The sequence below is a fragment of the Rhinatrema bivittatum genome, chromosome 6, assembly GCF_901001135.1.
Source record: "Rhinatrema bivittatum chromosome 6, aRhiBiv1.1, whole genome shotgun sequence".
NCBI classification, from domain to species: Eukaryota; Metazoa; Chordata; class Amphibia; order Gymnophiona; family Rhinatrematidae; genus Rhinatrema; species Rhinatrema bivittatum.
The window spans coordinates 278,373,127-278,386,286 of record NC_042620.1 but is presented as its reverse complement, the minus strand read 5'-3'; the positions used below and the strand labels follow the sequence as shown (position 1 = coordinate 278,386,286).

The 13,160-nt window shown below is 42.9% G+C and overlaps 1 protein-coding gene across 1 annotated transcript in view; it reads left to right on the top strand.

Annotated features, from left to right (window-relative positions):
- The window catches only part of FAM155B (family with sequence similarity 155 member B), a 329,423-nt gene that overhangs the window by 287,755 nt on the left and 28,508 nt on the right, over positions 1 to 13,160 (top strand). The window lies entirely within an intron of this gene.

Genomic DNA, 13,160 nt, shown 5'->3' with positions numbered 1-13,160 from the left:
CTGACGAACTGAACGAAATCACTGTGAACCTGGAAGATGTAGTAGGCCAGATTGATAAACTAAAGAGTGGCAAATAGACTGGATGGTATGCATCATAGGGTACTGAAGGAACTAAAAAATGAAATTTCTGATCTATTAGTTAAAATTTGTAACATTAAAATCATCCATTGTACCTGAAGGCTCCAGGGGTGATCCAGGTAATTATAGACCAGTGAGCCTGACTTCAGTGCCGGGAAAAATAGTAGAAACTATTCTCAAGATCAAAATCTTAAAGCATATAGTAAGACATGGTTTAATGGAACACGGTCAACACGGATTTACCCAAGGGAAGTCTTGCCTAACAAATCTGCTTCATTTTTTTGAAGGGGTTAATAAAAATGTGGATAAAGGTGAACCGGTAGATGTAGTGTATTTGGATTTTCAGAAGGCGTTTAACAAAGTCCTCCATGAGAGGCTTCTACGAAAAATAAAAAGTCATGGGATATGAGGCGATGTCCTTTCGTGGATTACAAACTGGTTAAAAGACAGGAAACAGAGAGTAGGATTAAATGGTCAATTTTCTCAGTGGAAAAGGGTAAACAATGGAGTGCCTAGGGATCTGTACTTGGACCGGTGCTTTTCAATATATATATATATATAAATGATCTGGAAAGGAATATGAGGGAGTGAGGTTATCAAATTTGCGGATGATACAAAATTATTCAGAGTAGTTAAATCACAAGCGGACTGTGACACATTACAGGAGGCCCTTGCAAGACTGGAAGATTGGGCATCCAAATGGCAGATGAAATTTAATGTGGACAAGTGCAAGGTGTTGCATATAGGGAAAAATAACCCTTGCTGTAGTTACACGATGTTAGGTTCCATATTATGAGCTACCACCCAGGAAAAAGATCTAGGCATCATAGTGGATAATACTCTAAAATCGTCGGCTCAGTGTGCTGCAGCAGTCAAAAAAGCAAACAGAATGTTAGGAATTATTAGGAAGGGAATGGTTATTAAAACAGAAAATGTCATATTGCCTCTATATCACTCCATGGTGAGACCGCACCTTGAATACTGTGTACAATTCTGGTCGCCACATCTCAAAAAAGATATAGTTGTGATGGAGAAGGTACAGAGAAGGGCAACCAAAATGATAAAGGGGATGGAACAGCTCCCCTATGAGGAAAGGTTGAAGAGGTTGGGGCTTTTCAGCTTGGAGAAGAGACGGCTGAGGGGGATATGATAGAGGTCTTTAAGATCATGAGAGGTCTTGAACGAGTAGATGTGACTCGGTTATTTACACTTTCGAATAATAGGACTAGGGGACATTCCATGAAGTTAGCAAGTAGCACATTTAAGACTAATTGGAGAAAATTATTTTTCACTCAACGCACAATAAAGCTCTGGAATTTGTTGCCAGAGGATGTGGTTAGTGCAATTAGGGGTAGATTTTCAAAGGGGTACGAGCGTACCCCCCGAAAACCTACCCCAAACCCCCTGCGCGCGTCGAGCCTATTTTGCATAGGCTTGGGGGCGCGCGCAAGTCCCGGGGCTTGCATGGAGGGGCGTGTCAGGGGGCGTGCCACGAGTGACGCAGCGTTTCGGGGGCGGGCCGCGAGTGATGCGGCATTTTGGGGGTGGGCCCGGGGGCGTGGCGCCGGCCCAGGGGCATGGTCGAGGCCTCCGGACCAGCCCCAGGTCGGGTGATGGCACACCAGCAGCCGGCTGGCGCGCGCAGATTTACGCCTGCTTTCCGCAGGCGTAAATCTGCCAACAAAGGTAGGGGGGGGGTTTAGATAGGGCCGGGGGGGGGGATTAGGTAGGGGAAGGTGAGGGGAGGCGGAAGGAAAGTTCCCTCCGGGGCCGCTCCGATTTCGGAGCGGCCTCGGAGGGAACAGGCAGCGCGCGCTGGGCTCGGCGTGCGCAGGTTGCACAAATGTGCACCCCCTTGCACGCGCCGACCGGGATTTTATAAGATACTCGCGGCTACGCGCATATCTTATAAAATCCAGCATACTTTTGTTCGCGCCTGGTGCACGAACAAAAGTACGCCCGCGCGTACATTTATAAAATCTACCCCTTAGTGTAGCTGGGTTCAAAAAAGGTTTGGATAAGTTCTTGGAGGAGAAGTCCATTAACTGCTATTAATCAAGTTGACTTAGGGAATAGCTACTGCTATTAATTGCATCAGTAGCATGGGATCTTCTTAGTGTTTGGGTAATTGCCAGGTTCTTGTGGCCTGGTTTGGCCTCTGTTGGAAACAGGATGCTGGGCTTGATGGACCCTTGGTCTGACCCAGCATGGCATGTTCTTATGTTCTTGTTCATGACTACCCTAACATCCTAGTAAGGTGATCCTGTGGAGTAATGTCCAATTTCATACATTCAGGACCCCTTCTGCTTCCAATAGTACATGACTATTTGTTTAAACATATTTACGGTAGAGAGTCACGTGATGTGGTGAGCTCAGCAACAGCTAAAAGACTGAGCTCCGATCGTCACCCCGGATCAATCCCTCACCATCCGTCTCTATCATAACCTTTCTGCAGCACCGTAACACCTATTGACTCTTGAATTACCTGCACACCTGTGAGTGTATCTAATCTTCTTCATATGGCGACAAGAACTGCGCGCAAAGAGAAAGACAAACTGAAGCCCCCTGAAGCTAAAATGGCCGCCGCCAGCCTCGAAGACGAAGCCCTGCTCGCTGAATCCTTGGAGGACAAAATCTCACAAGCGGTAGTGGCAGCTTTGGATGTGCGGCTACATCAGCTGTCGGAGCAAATTGCAGAGGTACGGGCTTCTTTGACCGACTTTGACTCGCGAATAGAACAAGCTGAGGGACGGGTCGGCCTCGTGGAAGACGACGTGGGCGCTCTAGAGAAGAAAGTGGCGGACCTGGAAAAAGCAGCACAAACTGCGGCGAAGAAGATAGACGACTTAGAAAATCGTTCCCGCCGCAACAACCTGAGATTTGTGGGGTTTCCAGAGACATTGGTGGAAGCAGATCTCCCTCATCTACTGGAAGCATGGCTTTTAGGCCTTGTTCCTTCTTTGGCCTCTCCATACGGGGGTTTACTGGAACGTGCTCACCGAGTCGGAAGGAAACCAGACGGGGCACAAAATCACCGTCCCAGAGTGATTATTACACGTTTCCTCCACTTTGCCCACAAATCTTTAGTTTTGCAACACTACCGCAAACAAAGAATTTCTCTATGAGAATTTAAAAATTCTGGTCTTCCAGGATTTCTCTCCTGCAGTGACCACCAAACGTAAAGCATTCAATGGGGTCTGCGCAGAGCTGATTGCTAAGAAAATACGATTTTCTCTTCTGTATCCGGCTCAACTCCGCATTTCTCATCAGGGCACTTTCAAATCCTTCTCGTCGGCGGATGAAGCTCAGGAGTACGTCCACAAATTGCAGGCCATACCGGTGGCGGATACTCCCTGAACCGCAAAGATTAACTTGGAAGATGGAGCAGTTTCTAAAAATTTGATTGCTAGGCACATCGTGAATCAGTGCCTGTCATTTCTCTTTTGGGCGTACAGTTCCTAGTTTGTATATGCACCGACTACTTGATGTTGATTTAATTATCCTTTTGGATCTGCATTAATACCCATTTTGAACTTCAGATACTGGATTGGGTCGCATGTAACGCTGGGTATCTTTATTCCTTTTATTTTTATTTTTTCTTTTTTTTTCAACTCAGCATATCCAGCCTATGTTAATGGGACATTTGACTGATTCTCGTGTCACAATGAGGGTTGCTATATTGCTAAGAGGGTGAAGTCTGGGGTGGGGATCGAGCACACTGAAGTTAAGTGTCTCTCTCTGTAAGATGTTCATGTTTTTGGGGGTTAAAATCAAGTGCCCTAGTTTCTGGTTTATGGCGCTAACTAAGTTTGTGTTTTGGTTGACCATTTGTATGCAGGAAACTAGTGGAGGGGGATGGGGGGTGGGATTTGGGTTACAGAGTTTCTCTGGAATGTCAGGACCATGGAAATGACTACGTACAGCAACGTGAATCACTTACTGGTGCATGTCTGGGCGTGGAGACTTACTCTATACTTACCGGGTGACTCTCTGCGTGAGCTCTCTTACAGGCCTATGTCATGGGTTTAGAATTCATAACATGGAATGTGGCAGGTTTAGGTACCCCGATTAAGAGGGAAAAGGTACTGGCTCACCTACACAAACTGCATGCCAGTGTCGCATTCTTACAGGAGACCCACATGTCCTCAGATGAGGTGGTCAAACTGAAGAAAAAATGGGTAGCACAGGTATTCTATGCTACAGGGACCACCAAAAGCAGGGGGGTTGCTATTCTGATCAACAACAACGTTGCCTTTCAAGCTCGGGAGACGATAACGGATCCCAATGGGAGATATATCATAGTACAAGGAGACTTAATGGGTTCGTCAATTGTATTGGCATCCGTGTATGCTCCCAACTCCTATGACCACACTTTTTTTAGCACTCTTTTGACTCAACTTTCCAAATTTGGCTCTTGCCCTATTATTTTGGGAGGAGATTTAAACATTGTCATGGACCCTCAACTAGACAGATATCCCTCACTGGGGGGGCATCCCCTGAGCGAGAGAAAGGGCCCATCTTTTCTTGGTAAACATCTGCAGATGTTGGATTTATGGAGGGTCCTACATCCGGGGGAAAGCGATTTCACACATATGGCACGAGCGCATTCTACTAGAACACGCATAGATTATTTGCTAGTCTCTGAAAGGTCTGTTCCCGAGGTTTTCAAAGGCATCCATTGGATCGCTAGTAATCTCTGATCATTGCCCGGTAATGGGTGAGTTGGTTGTGCAGGACGCTAATAATCCCAAGCAATGGAGACTTCCCTCCCATTTAACTACTGATCCAGAATTCCCGAAATTCCTACGGGGTAAATGGCAAGATTTTCTGTCCTTTAATGCACAACATACCACTAATCCCGTATTATTGTGGGAGACTGCGAAATCGGTGTTGAGAGGGGAGATTATCAGCTATGCTAGCTATAAAAAACGTAGGGCTGATGAGGCCATTATCTCCCTTGAGAAGAAGCTGAAAGTACTTAAACGCCAGATTAATAGTAGGGGAGATGAAACCCTGATTCCTCAATACAAAGCCACACAAGTAGCGCGTAATAATCTTTTACACGCCAGGGCGGAGAAGACCTTACGCTTTAGGCAATATACCTTTTTCCAATTCGGAAATAAGGCTGGCGGTCTTCTTGCGCGTCTCCTTAGGGCTCAGGAGTCTTCTAAATTTATAGCTAATCTGCGGGCTCCCTGTGGCGTAATAAAGTCTGTGTCTAAAGATATTGCCCAGCTGTTTTCAGACTATTATAATGCTTTGTATTCTGCGGATCAGGTAGATGAGGTAGCTATTATTGAGTTTTTACAGGATCTTCCTCTACCTACCCTAACTGAGGAGCAACGCCTTTCTCTGAATCGTCCTATAGAGATACAGGAAATCCTGACAGCCATCAAAGCTTTGAAAGATAATAAGGCCCCCGGACCTGATGGACTGACCGCGACGTTTTACAAGTCTTTGTCGCAAGATATCGCCCCCAGCCTACAATCTCTATTTGAAGGCATGGTCACACAAGGCTCTATGCCTGCTACTCTTAGGTCTGCCACAATAGTGGTGCTCTCTAAACCAGGCCGGGACCCTCTGTTGGCCTCCTCATACCGGCCGATCTCTCTCCTAAATTTAGATATTAAATTATATGCCAAGGTAATAGCAACTAGATTGCAGCCTATTATGCCTGTGCTCATTTCACCAGGCCAGGTTGGTTTTGTATCAGGTAGGAGATCGGCGGTAAATTTACATAAGGTGCAGGCTGCCCTGGAAAACTGCTTTATATCCTCTCTTCCAGAACCACTCCTTGTGACCTGCGATGCTGAAAAGGCTTTTGACAGGGTGGCGTGGCCTTTTCTCAAACAGGTCTTATTAAAAATGGGATTTACTGGGAAAAAGTTTTGAATATATTACCCTTTTATATTCCAATCCCACGGCGAGAGTTCTAGCCAATGGCTTACTATCGGAGGAATTTCCTCTGGGGAGAGGCACTCGCCAGGGGTGCCCTCTCTCTCCCCTATTATTTATTTTGACAGTTGAAACCCTAGTGTGTAAAATTCAGCATACGGCAATTGTTACTGGGATCCCCGTGGGGAGCCAAGTATATAAAACCCTGCTATTTGCAGATGATATTCTACTCATGCACGCACTGCCCTCCCTGAAGCTCTAAAGATATTTTCCCATTTCCAATCCCTTTCTGGCTTCAAATTAAACTTAGACAAGACGGAGGCCCTGGATCTCTACGGCAATATGGCCTTGGAGTGGACGGATTTCCCAGTGAAATGGGCAGGCCCAAAAATTAAATATCTGGGGGTTCAGCTACATTCGAACCAGATACTTGGTATGCACTAAACATTCCGCCAGCTATTGACAAGGCGGTTAAAACACTTACGAGCTGGCAAAAGTTACCTCTATCTCTACATGGTAGAATCGCACTTGTTAAGATGGTTCTTGCTCCTCGCTTACTCTATTTACTCTCAATGATACCTCGTTTTCTGACTGTTAAAGACAATTGTAAATTGCAAAAAGCGATTAGAGTTTTTCTGTGGCGGGGAAAAAAGGCCCGGTTAGCGTATAGTACACTAATGGCTCCAAAAATACAGGGTGGCCTGGGTCTACCGGACTTTATGTTATATTCTCGGGCATCCAATCTCCGCTTCCTGGGGGATTGGATCCTGAGCTCTTCCCAATACACAGTTGCCCCCTTAATTCAGGCCTTGTGCACCCCTATGGATCCCAGATTCGTATTACATACTCAGTCGATTGTGCTAATTGAGCGACAACTTAAGTATGGTTTGGTTAGAACCATGCGTAAAATATGGGCACATGTTCGTGCGGCTCTGGGGCTACCTGTCCAGGTATCTACTCAATTCCCCCTATCAAGTGTGTTAGCTATATCCCCCCTCCCTCCCAAAGTATATGGTCTTGGCATTTCCAATGGATGACCTTTAGGGGAGCTTTGGCTGCCTCAATCGGGTCAAATGTGATCCTTCCACCAATGCCAGGAGCAGCTGGGCATGAGGCCCCAACACTTTCTACTATATGGTAGTCTCAGAGCAGCTTACTTAGCTGTGATGAAAGGGATCACTGGTAACATTGACTCTCCTCATTTTGCTAATTTGATTAATAGTTTTGTTGCTAAAACTGCTTCATTATCTTGTCTGTACTCTTATTTATGTGTAATTCAAGAGTATTCCATATATTCTTCTCTACTTCCTAAATGGTCTCTGGACTGTGGGGAGGAATTGACAATTTCTATGCTTAAAGATGCATATGTTTCTATCCCCAAAATGATAACCAATGTTACTCTTCGGGAACTCCAACAACGAATTTTTCACAGGACTATCATTTCTCCGTCGAGAGCAAAGATCATGGGCCTAGTGTCATCGGATGCTTGTCTGAAATGCCTTCAGCCGCAGGCTTCATTGATCCATTGTTTATGGGCCTGCAGTTCTATACAAGTGTTCTGGGAGGATATATGAAGAGCCTTATCTGCTATTTTGGGAACTGATCTCTCCTGGTCGTCTTCTTTCTGCTTACTGAATAATGAGGTGGGAGACGCGAGTATATCTGTGGATAATATACTCTTTGTGTCCAAGGCATGTCTTATTGCCAAGAAATGTATTTTACTTAAATGGATAGAACCAACTCCACCGTCACGTCAACAATGGTCTAATCTCATGATGGAACTTTACCAATTGGAGTATGGCTCTTTATACGCCAGATATCCTCCTGGTAAGAAGAGGCACTTTCGGGACATTTGGCAGGCATACTATGAGGTCCTTCCAGTGGATATGAAGCTGTAGCAGATAAGCACTGCCCATCTATCTCGAAAAGAATTAATCCTTTAAAAAAAGGAAATCAACCTTGGTTCTCCAATGAACTCAAACAGATAAAACAAGAACTACGTCATAAGGAAAACAAATGGCGTAAAGCCCCTTCCCCCTCTACACTTTCATCATACAAAGGAACCTTACATCATTACAGGTCATCAATTTTAAAATCAAAAAAAGTTTTTTAAGCCAATAAAATACATGATCTCCAATATGACGCGAAGGCTCTTTTCTCTTATGTGTCTCAAATCACAAAGTCACTACCACCACCGATCCCAGACGAACAAGCTCAATCCAAGGCAAACGAGGTAGCCATTTTCTTTCAGCAGAAGATATCAAACACACTCTCACTCCTTCCACCCAATAACAACACCCTCGCTTCATTTACCAATACCCATATGCTTAAGGGAGCCAAATTAGACAACTTCGAATTAACTTCATCTAAAGAGATCGAATCCATTCTCAAGAAGCAGAAACCATCCAGCCACCCCACAGACAACCTACCAACCAAGCTACTCCTACTCATACCAAACACAATCTCCGGATCACTGGCCAACATCATAAACTGCTGTTTAACCCAAGGTTTGTACCCAAACATCCTAAAAAACGCCTCTCTCAAACCCCTCCTTAAGAAACACAACTTAGACCCTAGTGAACTAGCTAACTTTCGCCCTATATCGAATCTTCCATTCTTAGCCAAAATCACAGAAAAGGTGGTTAACACCCAGCTCTCAGAGTATTTAGAAGATTACAATATACTATATCCTTCACAGTATGGTTTCCGCAAATCACGCAGCACAGAAACCCTGCTCATCTCCCTAACTGACCATATTATTATGGGACTGGACAAAGGACACTCTTTTCTTCTAATCCTCTTAGACATATCAGCGGCGTTCGATACTGTCAACCACGCCATTCTCCTGAATCGTCTATTAGACATAGGCATCTCAGGACAAGTCTACAACTGGTTCAAGTCTTTCCTTAGCGATAGAAGCTTCAAGGTCAGAATAAATAATAAAGAATCACCACCAACAAATTCATCACTAGGAGTACCTCAAGGATCCTCTCTGTCCCCCACCCTTTTCAATATCTACCTCCTCCCCCTGTGCCAACTGTTAACAAGTCTCAACCTTATTCACTACATTTACACAGATGATGTGCAGATCCTGATCCCCATAACGGAATCCATTAACAAATCACTCTCGATCTGGAACAACTGCCTACAATCTATCACTAGTCTCCTCAACAGTTTAAATTTGGTCCTCAATGCTAACAAGACTGAACTCCTCCTCATTTCCGCCAACCAAGACAACTACCAGTCACAGACCCAACATAACCACGCCCTCACTCATACTCAGGTTAGAGACCTTGGGGTAATACTTGATAACCGTCTTAACCTAAAGAGTATGATTAACACTATTACCAAAGACTGCTTCTTCAGACTACAGGTATTAAAAAGACTCAAACCTCTCTTATATTTCCACGACTTTAGGACAGTTCTTCAATCCTTGATATTTGCCAAAATAGACTACTGCAGCGCGCTCCTCACAGGACTACCCAGTTCAACCATTAAGCCACTTCATATGATACAAAATGCTGCTGCCAGAATCCTAACAAGCACCAACCGGAGTGATCATATTACACCCATCCTCCGAAATCTACAATGGTTACCAATCAACCACAGAGTCCTTCACAAATCTTTATCATTAATACACAAATCCATATACGATCTCCTTTATCTCGACCTTGAAATTCCATTAAAACTCCATACTTCTAATAGGCCAATGAGAGAAATATCCAAAGGAACGCTACAAGCCCCTCCAACCAAAGCCACGCGACTCATTGCATCCAGGGACCGAGCATTTTCGACAGCAGGCCCAGCCATCTGGAACAACCTCCCTGCTGAACTCAGGCTGGAACCTTGCCTGCTAACTTTTAAGAAGAGACTCAAAACGTGGCTGTTCCGCCTAGCCTTCCTAGAACCTTAGGATACACATTAGACGTTATCTACTCCTCTGATTACCTGGACAGCATGGATACCAACTCTAACATGTGGACTAACTCTAATCCGAACTATCTCTAGTCCGGAATTTGTTATTTCTCCTTTTAACTTAACTTTATCTTTTTTCTTCCAGCTACCTAAGCTTCCAAGTTCACGGTCCTCGTTTAATGTAACTTTGTTTCTTCCTTTACCTAGTTATTTTTTTACCCCTGTTCGATGTAAACCGTCCTGATATGGTATTTATCCATGAAGGTCGGTATAGAAAAATGTTAAATAAATATTCAACGTCTCACGCCTCTTGAGATGCTTACCAGGGGACACTCGTAGAGCGAGAGGATGTGTGGTGTAGGGTAATACTATGTCTTGTGTTTTTTCACAGGGGGTTACCGGAGTTCAGGTAACCATGTAATCTGGATATTCTTATGATCAAGGTACATTGGACAAACTTTCAGAGTTTTTTCAGAGTTTTCGAGTCTCCAAGAGTTTTGTACATGTACATGTTCATCCTTAACTGGGTGCAAGCTCATTTTATTTTTATTTTTGTTATTCTGAGACTCTCTGTACCGGGTGGGAGGGTGGGATGGGTGGGGGGGTAGTGGAGCAAGGAGCTATGGGTGTATTCTGAAAATCATTTTGTTGAGGGGCCTATGCTCTACCTGTTTAAGCTTGTTTTGTTGTCTGTTCTCTCAATAAAAATTACTTTATAAAAAAAAACATATTTACGGTATGTTTTGCCTATAATGAAATCAGCTAGGTGAATTACAATCCAGAAAATACATTACATTAAAAGTAAAAGTAAAACATTATAAAACAGTCAATTAACTTATTCATTAGAAAATGCCTCACAGACTAGAATACTCTTCAACTGCTTTCTAAATACTTTAAAATCCTGCACAAGTCACAAATTCTCAAGAAGCATATTCCAAAGAGAAGGGCCAAAAGAGAAAGCTCACTTACATGTGGATTGTAAATGCGCTGTTCTAAAATCAGGAACCTCAAGAAAGTAAGAGCTAGAAGACCATAAAACTTGATAAGGAATATAATGCTGAAACATCTCAGACAAATACCCAGGGACATCTTTAAGTGCTTTATATACTAAATTTAAAACTTTAAATTTCAGATGCTGCATAATTGGTAATCAGTGCAAATGTTGGTGAGGTATGCTCTCGAATTGGGGTTTTTGTGATCAATCGTGCTGCCGAATTTTGTAAACTCTGTAAAGCACGTAATTTGGCTTTAGGCAAGCCAATATACAGAAAGTTACAGTAATCTATAGTTGTCATGATAAAAGACGGTATTAAAGTCCGAAAATCAGCAGTATCTAAAAAAGATGAATGTCATAATAATTTCAATTTAAAATAACTTAGTACAGACTTTAATTGACAGGTACACTCCAAATCAAAATGAAATCCCAAATTACTAACTTCTTCTACAAATTTAATATTACCACTCTTAAAATCAAGAGAAAAAAGGTTAGCTGGGATTTTGGCACTGACTTCAGGGTATTAAGTAAAAGATCATGAATCATCCAGTCAGAAATAGTCTTAAGAGAAGCCATAAATCCATTCTGTATCTGATTCATATCTGTAGACACCTGGAAGTACAACTGCAGATCATCTGCATAGCAACGAAAATAAATTTTTAAAAAATCCAAAAGAGACAGTGACAAAAATAAAACAGAAGATAACGTGGAACCTTGTGGAACTCCAGCATGAATAGTAAACCAGGCAGAGGAAGAAGAACCAGTTCTAACCTGTTGTCTACGGTTTTGCAAATGAGATTGGGTGCTGTGGTTCTTGCTGGTTTAAATCCTGTTGTAATCTAGCAAGTAAAATCTGGTGGTTAACTGAATCAAATGCTGCAGAGATGTCAAGATATACAGCAGTTACAGCCACATCAGAATCAAGTTTATGTAGCAAATAATCGTTTACCGAAACGAGAAGTGTTTCTGTGCTATTATGCAGACTAAAACCACATTGAAATACATGTAAACAATTATTTTCTTGTAAATAATTATTCAACTGAGCCATAACTTTTTCCAATAATTTACCAAGAGATAAAAGAAACAGAAATTGGCCGATAACTAGAGGGTTGGTCTAATGGGAGATTACCTTTTTTAATAATTGGGTGAACAGTCGACTGTTTTAAGACATTAAGTACAGATCCTTCAACCAGAGACATATTAACTAATTAAGTTATTAAATTCTGCTTTCCAGGTGTTCAATATCCAGTTAGGACAAGGGTCTAAAATACATCTTGATTCGCCCAAAGCTGCTAATAATCCTTCAATTTCAGAATTAGAAATTATTTCAAAAACATTCCAAAAGCTAGTTGTTAATATAGTCAAAGAATTTAAACAAATTAGTTGTGTATTACTGGTGGTTGCCCATCTGAATTAGAACAGTTTTGTTGCCTATCTAATTTTTGAAAGCTCAAAAGCATTTTGGACAGCCCTGGTCCCCAGCAAGTTGATGTGACATCTGGTTTCCTGGAAGGAAACTCTTCTAGGTGAGCTCCTCAGCCCAATCATAATGCACACAGGATCTGAATCTGAAAATATAAAGGGCCATAGTCTTGTCGTCAGGTTAGACCAGTGACGGCGAGCTCCAGTCCTCGAGTGCCACAAACAGGCCTGGTTTTCAGGATATCCACAATGAATATGCATGAGAGATTTGCATGTACTGCTTCCATTGTATGCAGATCTGTCTCAGGCATATTCATTGTAAATATCCTGAAAATCTGGCCTGTATTGTGGCTCTCGAGGACTGGAGTTCGCCATCACTGGGTTAAACTGATCTTCTAAACTGTTCATGACCAAGATGTAGTCTAGGAGGGATTCAGGTCTCTATGCCCAAGTGCCCAATGGTTTATTTTATGTGCTGAGTGCCGCTGGAGTTACTAATAGTTTTGCCGCCCATCAGCCCAACATCCTCCTCATGAATCTACCTGTTTGCTGATTCTGAAGTAAGCTTTGATTGGACCAGTATAAGAGAGCAATCAAAAGTTGCTGTTGCACATGAACTTTTGAGACAGTATCAGCCTTGTCTTGGATATTACACGGAATGAGCATGATATGTTGAGCATTTGCATTAGAAAGATGGACCTTGGACCGAGTTGTACTTAGCAGAATCTCTTTGAATTCCCAGGTAAGACTTGTCATAATTGATAAAACAATTGTAATTACTTAAATGCCTGTGTATTGATCTGCTTTGATTTCTTCATCCTGTTGAGACACATCGGCTCTTTGATACCTTGCTGTT